The 8,314-nt window shown below is 34.2% G+C and overlaps 1 long non-coding RNA gene across 2 annotated transcripts; it reads right to left on the bottom strand.

Annotated features, from left to right (window-relative positions):
• Window positions 1-434: 434 nt before the first annotated feature.
• On the bottom strand, window positions 435-4,696 carry LOC138707306 (uncharacterized). 2 transcript variants are annotated; one of them, XR_011334157.1, is made up of 5 exons: window positions 4,093-4,696; window positions 3,659-3,762; window positions 1,161-1,385; window positions 965-1,049; window positions 435-881 (listed from the first exon to the last, which is right to left on the bottom strand). It is a non-coding gene; the product is annotated as an uncharacterized lncRNA (long non-coding RNA). The 2 variants fall into 2 exon arrangements; XR_011334158.1 differs by lacking the exon at window positions 1,161-1,385.
• Between the last annotated feature and the right edge of the window lie 3,618 nt (window positions 4,697-8,314).

Raw genomic sequence — 8,314 nt, forward strand, 5'->3', positions numbered from 1 at the left:
GACACTGACGAAGTCTCACTAGGCTTCTTGGAGGACCATGATAGCTATTCGTGGAAGTGAAACTCTATTGCTAAGTCCTAGAAAACAACACACTTGAAATTATCAGTGATGAGATCATTAGGCCTCATTCATCAATATTTTGAAGTGTCTGTAGAAGAAAGCATACTAATGGATCCTGTAGATCCAGGTTCGATCTCTGATGTATCCCTGATTTAAAACAAGTATTGGACAAGCCCATGGTCCAGATAACACAGGGTTTTCTCTGGGAGCTCCAATTCCCCTGTAGCATCCCAACAAATCACCATTCTCATCTCACCACAATGCTGGTGTAACATAGACCGGCCTCCTATGATGCATCCTGGGCAATGACTCTTATCAGTAAATTGGTCTACACTTCATATGGGTGAATGACAGTAAAGTACTCACCATTAGATAAAAAGAAAAAAAAAAGTAATTTTAATTATCAATTGTCAGTTTACAGAAATATCTTTCCAAATGGTTTTTATTCCTTTTGCAAAGCTGTTGTAATTATTCCTGTTTGCATTTTCTGGCACTATTACTCTATTCTGTCTCAGCCATGTCTATGAAATTCACATTGAGACATAAATGCAAATGTAACTTAATGGTATTGTTTACCACACACATTCTATATAAATTTTTACTATTAACTAACGTTTTCTCCAGTTTGTTGTGGGTTGCTGCATGCAATTTTATTGATGTAGGAAGCATTAGGCCTATCCATAATAATGATAGGAGGTGGTTCTAAATTTCTCAACCCAAAAGTAAGATGTTTTTCCACCCACTTCTGAAATGTTTCACTAATCATGGTCCATGCTAATCTTTGCCAGTCTTCAAATTGGATGCAAATATCAAATCTGCACCTGTAAAAGAGAAAATGTGTTTCGAGTCTAGATAGAAAACATAACAAAATTTACTTTGAAATACATAGTTTAATTGTAGTTACATTATCAGAAACAAATCCATCCTTGGTTCCAGCATATATGATGATCAATGACCAAACATCCTCCCTCAGGTCGACAGATGACTCTCTGAAACATACCACCAACAATAGCTGGTTTGCTCTAAATGAAATGCACATGGGATGAATAATATCATATCTTATTCTCTTTACTATCCTAAAATATTGTAATAAAGCTTACCATTCATAAAAATCCACCTTTCATTCAGAAAAACAACAGATTTTGGACTCTCACATTTCCATCTTTCTCACACATTCTTTTAAAAAGCAAAATCTCTTGAACTGAATGTTTTCACTCTCTTACATGTATGTATGTATGTATGTATGTGTAACTGTCTTCTTTTTTCCATTTGAAACACATTTCCTTCGAAATCATTCTTAATGACGAAAGTGAGTTATATGAATGCTGTAATGAAAATATGGAGATTATATTTATATTAATCTTATTTTATATTTAATAATTTTTATACATACTTCCCTGTGGTGTAACAAAATCTGTAACAAGTAAACATATAACAGGCTATGCTTCTTTTTATAATTTTTGCTAAAGACATATATTGTAAGCTGCAGTACTTGGGACAAATAATAATAATAATAATAATAATAATAATAATAATAATAATAATAATAATAATAATAATAATAATAATATTATTATTCTATATTACTGAATAAATATTATAGGTAATTACCTATAAGTACTGGTTTTGATCTTTTGTGAAATTAGTATTTTAAAAACCTTTCTGATTATTATTCATAATTCGGAAAAAAAAAAGTGAGTGGGAAACAATCATAGTTCAGATTTATTATATTTACATACTTACAAATATCAGTCGAATGCAAGTGGTGGTCAGCCATTTTGTGTTTGATAGGAACCGTTTGGCTCTGCCACACGCTCTGACTTCTCATGCAGTGCTGGAGTGATCTTTACGTGAATTTATTTTCGCGTGTACATTCTAGATCAAATCAAGCAGTTTTCTTCGTGCTCTGTTACACATCTTGCATATACGAAGGTTAGGTTTGGTTAGTTTAGGTTTTCATTAACCAAGTCCGCGCAAGATTCTGTCACGAGCCAACGTGTATAAATCGATGTTTGACGACATCACATTAATTCGATATTCCCATTGTTTTCATTTTGTCTCTGTCATTTTGGTATTATACTGGTAATGGAAGAAGCATGTAGTTGTACGTCTTGTGATGGTGATTAGTGTGGAGGTTGTATTTATGGATGTCGTATATTTAGCAGAGTTGATGTTTAATAGGGCATATCCAGATCATCGTGAATGCATGCACTGTTTTTCATGGAAGTGGGAGAAATGTATCCACGTCTTCATTAATGTCAAGTCACTGATCGCAGTTTGCTATTTACTGAACTGTTTCGTTGTTGACATAGGTTAGGTTAAGTTACACTATATTAGCTTAGGAATGTTAAGATGATCGTTATTATAAATTAAAATGTAACTTTGATGTTGTCTATATTTAAAGTGTTTTGTTTTTGCGAATTTTTTGTGATTTGAATTTACATGCGAAAGTTGGAAGTTTTTAGAATTTTGTTTTAAGTTATTTCAAATTTAACGTTTTCCACTCATTTTTTCTTAGAGTTTTTATTTTTGGGGCAAAAATCTGGGGTTTTTGGAGTGTATTTTTCTCGAAAGGACAAAACCAGTATTTATAGATATTTACCTTGGCTTTTTTCTTCTTCAAAATTTCTGACAACATTATTCCTGTACATACAAAAGTATGTGACTGATGGGACTTAGCAGTGGTTCTTCTCATTTTATTTATTAAGTAGGTTTAAAATTTTTCAAAATGCAGATGAAGGTAAAGACTAAACTCCACCACATACACTATAGGGATACCACTTTGTAAATGCAGTTGTAATGCGCATGCGCTAATCTCCCCTCCTACAGTTCTTGTTCATGGCAAGCACTGAGTTCATTGGGAGTACAGTTGCGCCAAAGTGAAGTGAAGTGGTAGTATAAAATAAATAAATGAATACTAGTAATAGTGCTGTGTGTTTAAGTTATAACCAGAGTATTGACATGTCTTTACGTGAGTAATATTGTTTGATCATAAACTCATGGATGAATGTTCCCCAGAAAAATAGACGAAATTATGCGAGCATGTGCGGAAAACAGAGGACAAATATTTTGACTAGAAATGTATGGTTGAAGCGGAAGTAAAGAACACAATCCAATAAGAGTCTCAATAATAGCGACTTAGCACCGCCAACTTCGGTTAAGACACAGATTCTGATTGGTGATCGACATCGGGGAATGCACAGAGGGGAACACGCAGCGAGTATGGGAGAAGGAAATGATTTAGGTTTCTGCCATAGCTGCCTTTTCTAAGTGGTCTAGCTATAGTTTATGATGAAGGGGTGCGCTTCCGAACAGGGGTAGTGGCATTTCCCCAAAGGTTAGAGCACAGTTTAGGTTTGTGTGTATTAATCGAAAAAACTGTCATATAAACATGCGTCCTAGTCTCAATATTTTCTAGCCACTAATTTTCGATTAATACACACACACCTAAACTGAGCTCTAACCTTAGGGGAAATGCCGCTGCCCCTGTTCAGAAGCGCGCCCACAGTTTGTTATGGATGCATGCTTATTGAATAAAATCTGTACTGATTCTGTCAAATATTATCTATAAAAAATATGTAAGCCTAAGCCTACTTACAACCACACGATTTACAATTCTTGTCATTAGAGGCCCTTTGGTTAGACATCTTCCCCTTCTGCTTCATCCTTTGTACATATTAAACACTGCTTCTTGTAGCTGCTCTGTAATAACATTTTCCTCCATGATGTCTCTCGCCTTTCGGACATGTTATATAACTTTAAAATGAAATGGTTATTGTATATTAAAATGTTAACTACTGTATTCATAAACCTTAACCTCAATCTTAATTTTATTTTCATTAGACTAGGTTTTTGTAAGATTATAACGTTTATATAACATCATATTAGGTAATTCTACAGAAAATCTGCACCAAAGAACGCACAATTTTCCTTTGCTTCACTGGCTTCTGTCAGATGTATATAATGTAGTAATAAAAACATGGTTTTAGTTTGCAGCCGTAACTATTTTCAATATAAAAATCGTTTAATTACCTTTATAGTCTAATTCAGTGTTGAAAGTATTAATAGAACTGTCTCCACATAAATTCATCCAAGTAGGATGACAGATGCTCTGTCCCAGTGCCACACATTTACTTATTCCTTTTTTTTTTTTTTTTTTGCATTTTTTTCCAGAAACATTCCACATTATTGGTATACGTAATTGAAAATCACAGAAACTCCACTACTTACATTTTTTTAAATCACTCAAATAACGTATAAAATGAAACTATTGATTAATAGAAATTGATGTGATCACTAGGAGAGCTGTATGCCCACTATCCCGCCCTAAATACGTACCAAACTTATATACGACACTCGTCGTGGGTGAATGAAGAATATGGTCGTATTGCGTTAATGTGACGGTGGGTTTCAGTGTCGCCAACATAGTAATAATACTACACACCTAATTAAATCTAACCTAACCTCTCACATAATACTACACACCTAACCTAACCTAGAATAACTCTTCTCAGGTTCTCGGCCAGGTGAATTGGGCTTTCGATGGCAGCCCTGTCATCTTCTTTAGACGCCTACTTCAAATGTACCTCTCACGAGGAAGTGATGAATCATGTGATCTAACTATAACATGCTATGAAGGCGATGTGATCCAATAGGCAGTGGCTGACAATAACGAGAAATTAAATACATGCAAAAAACTACGGACCATAACTATTTACCATTGCCATATATAGGCCTATCTCACATATTTTTTTTTATTTTATTGGGTTATTTTACGACGCTGTATCAACATCTAGGTCATTTAGCGTCTGAATGAAATGAAGGTGATAATGCCAGTGAAATGAGTCCGGGGTCCAGCACCGAAAGTTACCCAGCATTTGCTCGTATTGGGTTGAGGGAAAACCCCGGAAAAAACCTCAACCAGGTAACTTGCCCCGACCGGGATTCGAACCCGGGCCACCTGGTTTCGCGGCCAGACGCGCTGACCGTTACTCCACAGGTGTGGACTATCTCACATATGCCAGTGAAATGTGCCATGCTTGTGTAGCAATTCTGGAGGAATACCTTATATTAATCTAAAGAATGTCAATATTGTAGGCCTAATTTTAAAATGAATCTAGGCCTTCAGCAGAGTCCTCCTCTGTAATTATAAATTTCATTCTTCTGAAACTAAAGTATCTATATCTAACTTAATATAACACTTTTATGCACATACTACAATGAATCATAATAGAGCACAGCATTCTAATATGTATAATTTATAGTAATATTACAACATAATAAAAAATTGCAACTTACCTTGAAAAATACATGCACATTACCGGTACCAGTAACTGTGGAAAGAAATAGGTTCACTACATAAGTTGTATTATATGATGTGATTAAAACAGTAACTTTACGTGCAGACAACTCGCTATTCTCGCAATATTTTACGTTATATTATAATAGCGATATAAGACAAACAATACTGTATCAGCTGAATAAAATTGGTGAATTCAAACCAACTCGATTGATGAAAATGATAAATATATCTCATTGTGCCAACCTAACAGTTATAAAATGACTATTGTGATATTTATAACAGGTGTGTATTTGAGGAAGTGTTGCCTGTAGTGACGTGAACTTAACAGCTAGAAAATCACTATATTTAAGCTAGTGGGGGAAGAATGTTGAAGTTGCATTTTAGTACTACCTGTGGCACAAGCCAAATATGACGTCACATCAATATAGTCTACGGACAACTAATCTCATCTCCGTACATCCTGAGCCAAAACACGGTCCCTACATTTTATTCCCTGTAAGCTGGTGTAATAAATGTAGCAAGTGTTTGAACACTGGCAATAACATACTGGTACAACAAAAATATTTTAACATTGCATTATTAGTTATTACTAGAGCTAGGAATTTTAGGTGCAAAATTAGGTAAAAAGAGTGCAAAAATTTGCCTTAATTTAGTTGGAAAAGGTGTGAAAGTGTGCAAATTTCAAATGTTAATATTCATTGCAAATAGTACAAAAACCAATTACATTGCATATATGGACAGAAAATTCACTCATGAGTTAAAAAAGGTGCCTGAAAAAACTTCCAGAGCACAAAGTTATTAAAATCAGTCGCCCAGAAAACTGTTAAAACAGATCACATTGTTTGTAGTTGGAAATGTAGATTCTTTTTTGTTGCAACACCCAGAACATCAGGGTTATTGGCTAAGCTCTGCTCCAGCTACTGCTTTCCAATACCCTGCAGTTCTTCCTTCAAAGAACAGCCTATTGTGCATCTTTCTGAGGACACTGCACCTCTAAATTTCAAGTGACTGTTCTCAGGAAAGAGTAACTATGTACAGTAAAAAGTTGATCTTGCTATTCCTGTTTATATAAAAGGAAAATAAATGAGGCGAAAAGAAGCATGTATGATAATTATATTAACTCCTCTGGCAATAAATGTAAATCAGCATGGAAAACCATTAAACAAGAAACTAACATGACCAATAACACAAAAAATGTTTAAATAGATCCTTATGCATTTAATGAATTCTGTATTAAATCAATTGAGGACATTGCTGACAAATTTGATGGTGATATGCCTCAGCATTATATTAGCACTGCTCCTGAAGGAGAATTTACTTGGCGTAGTGTGACAGAAGATGAAGTTATGAAAGCAGTTGCTGAACTCTCTTCCTCTCATAGCTCTGATATCTTCGGCTTCTCTAACTTCTTCATTAAAAAAATAGTGAATTTAATTGTCATACCATTAACTCTTTTAATCAATATGTGCATCCATGAAAAGTCCTTTCCAGATTGCTTGAAACTTTCTAAAGTAATACCCATATACAAACGAGGTGATATAAACGCAGTGTCCAGCTACAGACCTATTAGCCTTGTCCCAAGTTTTTCAAAAATTATTGAATCTCTCCTCTACAAGCAAATGAATGAATGGTTCGTCCAACACCAACTTATCTCACCTAGGCAGTTCGGTTTCCAAAAGAATAACTCTACAGTATTAGCCCTGGAATACCTGGTCAAAGAAATCATTACAGCATTTTAAAACAAAAAATGTGTCTCTTTAATACTGTGTGATCTTACTAAAGCATTTGATTACATATCCCACGATCTTTTAATAGCTAAGTTACAACACTATGGTATTAGAGGAGAGAGTTTAAACCTTATCAGATCTTATTTAAAAAATAGAAGACAAATTGTTAATATATCAAATAAGCTCTCTGATGTGAGACTTGTCACTAATGGAGTTCCTCAAGGCAGCATATTAGGCCCTTTTCTCTTTCTTGTATTAATAAATGATTTACCATTCAGTCTGCCTCAAGATCTAATCATGTATGCAGATGATACCACCTTAATAACATCTCACTCAGATCTTAACCAGTTAAAGTTGTCACAGATGAATAATCTTAACATAGCTAAGCAATGGTTTCACTCAAACAAGTTAATGCTTAATGAAGAAAAAACCCAGAAACTAATCTTAGGCCTCCCCAACACACTAGATAATGAAATATCTTATGTTAAACTGTTAGGTTTTTACTTGGATCCAAAATTAGGATGGCACAAACACATAGAAAGTATATGTACTAAATTGTCGAGGGTAATTTTTGTTTTTAGGAAGTTAAGGCCATTGGTTTCAACAGAAACTCTCAGACAGGTATATTTTGCACTGTTTGAATCTCACATTAACTATGGAATTCATATATGGGGAAGTGCAACAGGAGTCAATAGCATCTTATTATTACAAAAACGAGCACTGAGGGTAATATTCAATAAAAATACCAAGGAATCATGTAGACCACTATTTCCAGAGTTAAAGGTAATGACAGTTTACAATCTATTCATTTACAGAACCTTGATATTCCTCAGATCCAACATAGATCTTTATCAGACTAGATCAGATATACATTCCTTCAACACTAGAAATAAAGATAAATTAGATTACACAAGGTGCAGATTGAGTGTAAGCTCAAATACCTGCTTTTTTAATGGCATAAATATATTTAATAAGTTACCATTGGAAGCGAAAAAGTTACCAATAAATAGGTTTAAGTCCTGCATACATAGATGGTTGCTGAACAGACCTTTTTATTCAGTGAATGAATTCATGGAGTGTGATGTAAATATTGTATTTTAGAAATGTAACCCTTTCTTTATATTTTAATTTGTCTCTTTGTATTTTAATTATACCTTTTGTCCTTATATAAATGTGTTAACCTACAGCATACTCTGTTTATCTCTCAGTGTTTGTTTATTTGACT

This window comes from Periplaneta americana, chromosome 10 (genome assembly GCF_040183065.1).
Source record: "Periplaneta americana isolate PAMFEO1 chromosome 10, P.americana_PAMFEO1_priV1, whole genome shotgun sequence".
Taxonomy (NCBI): domain Eukaryota; kingdom Metazoa; phylum Arthropoda; class Insecta; order Blattodea; family Blattidae; genus Periplaneta; species Periplaneta americana.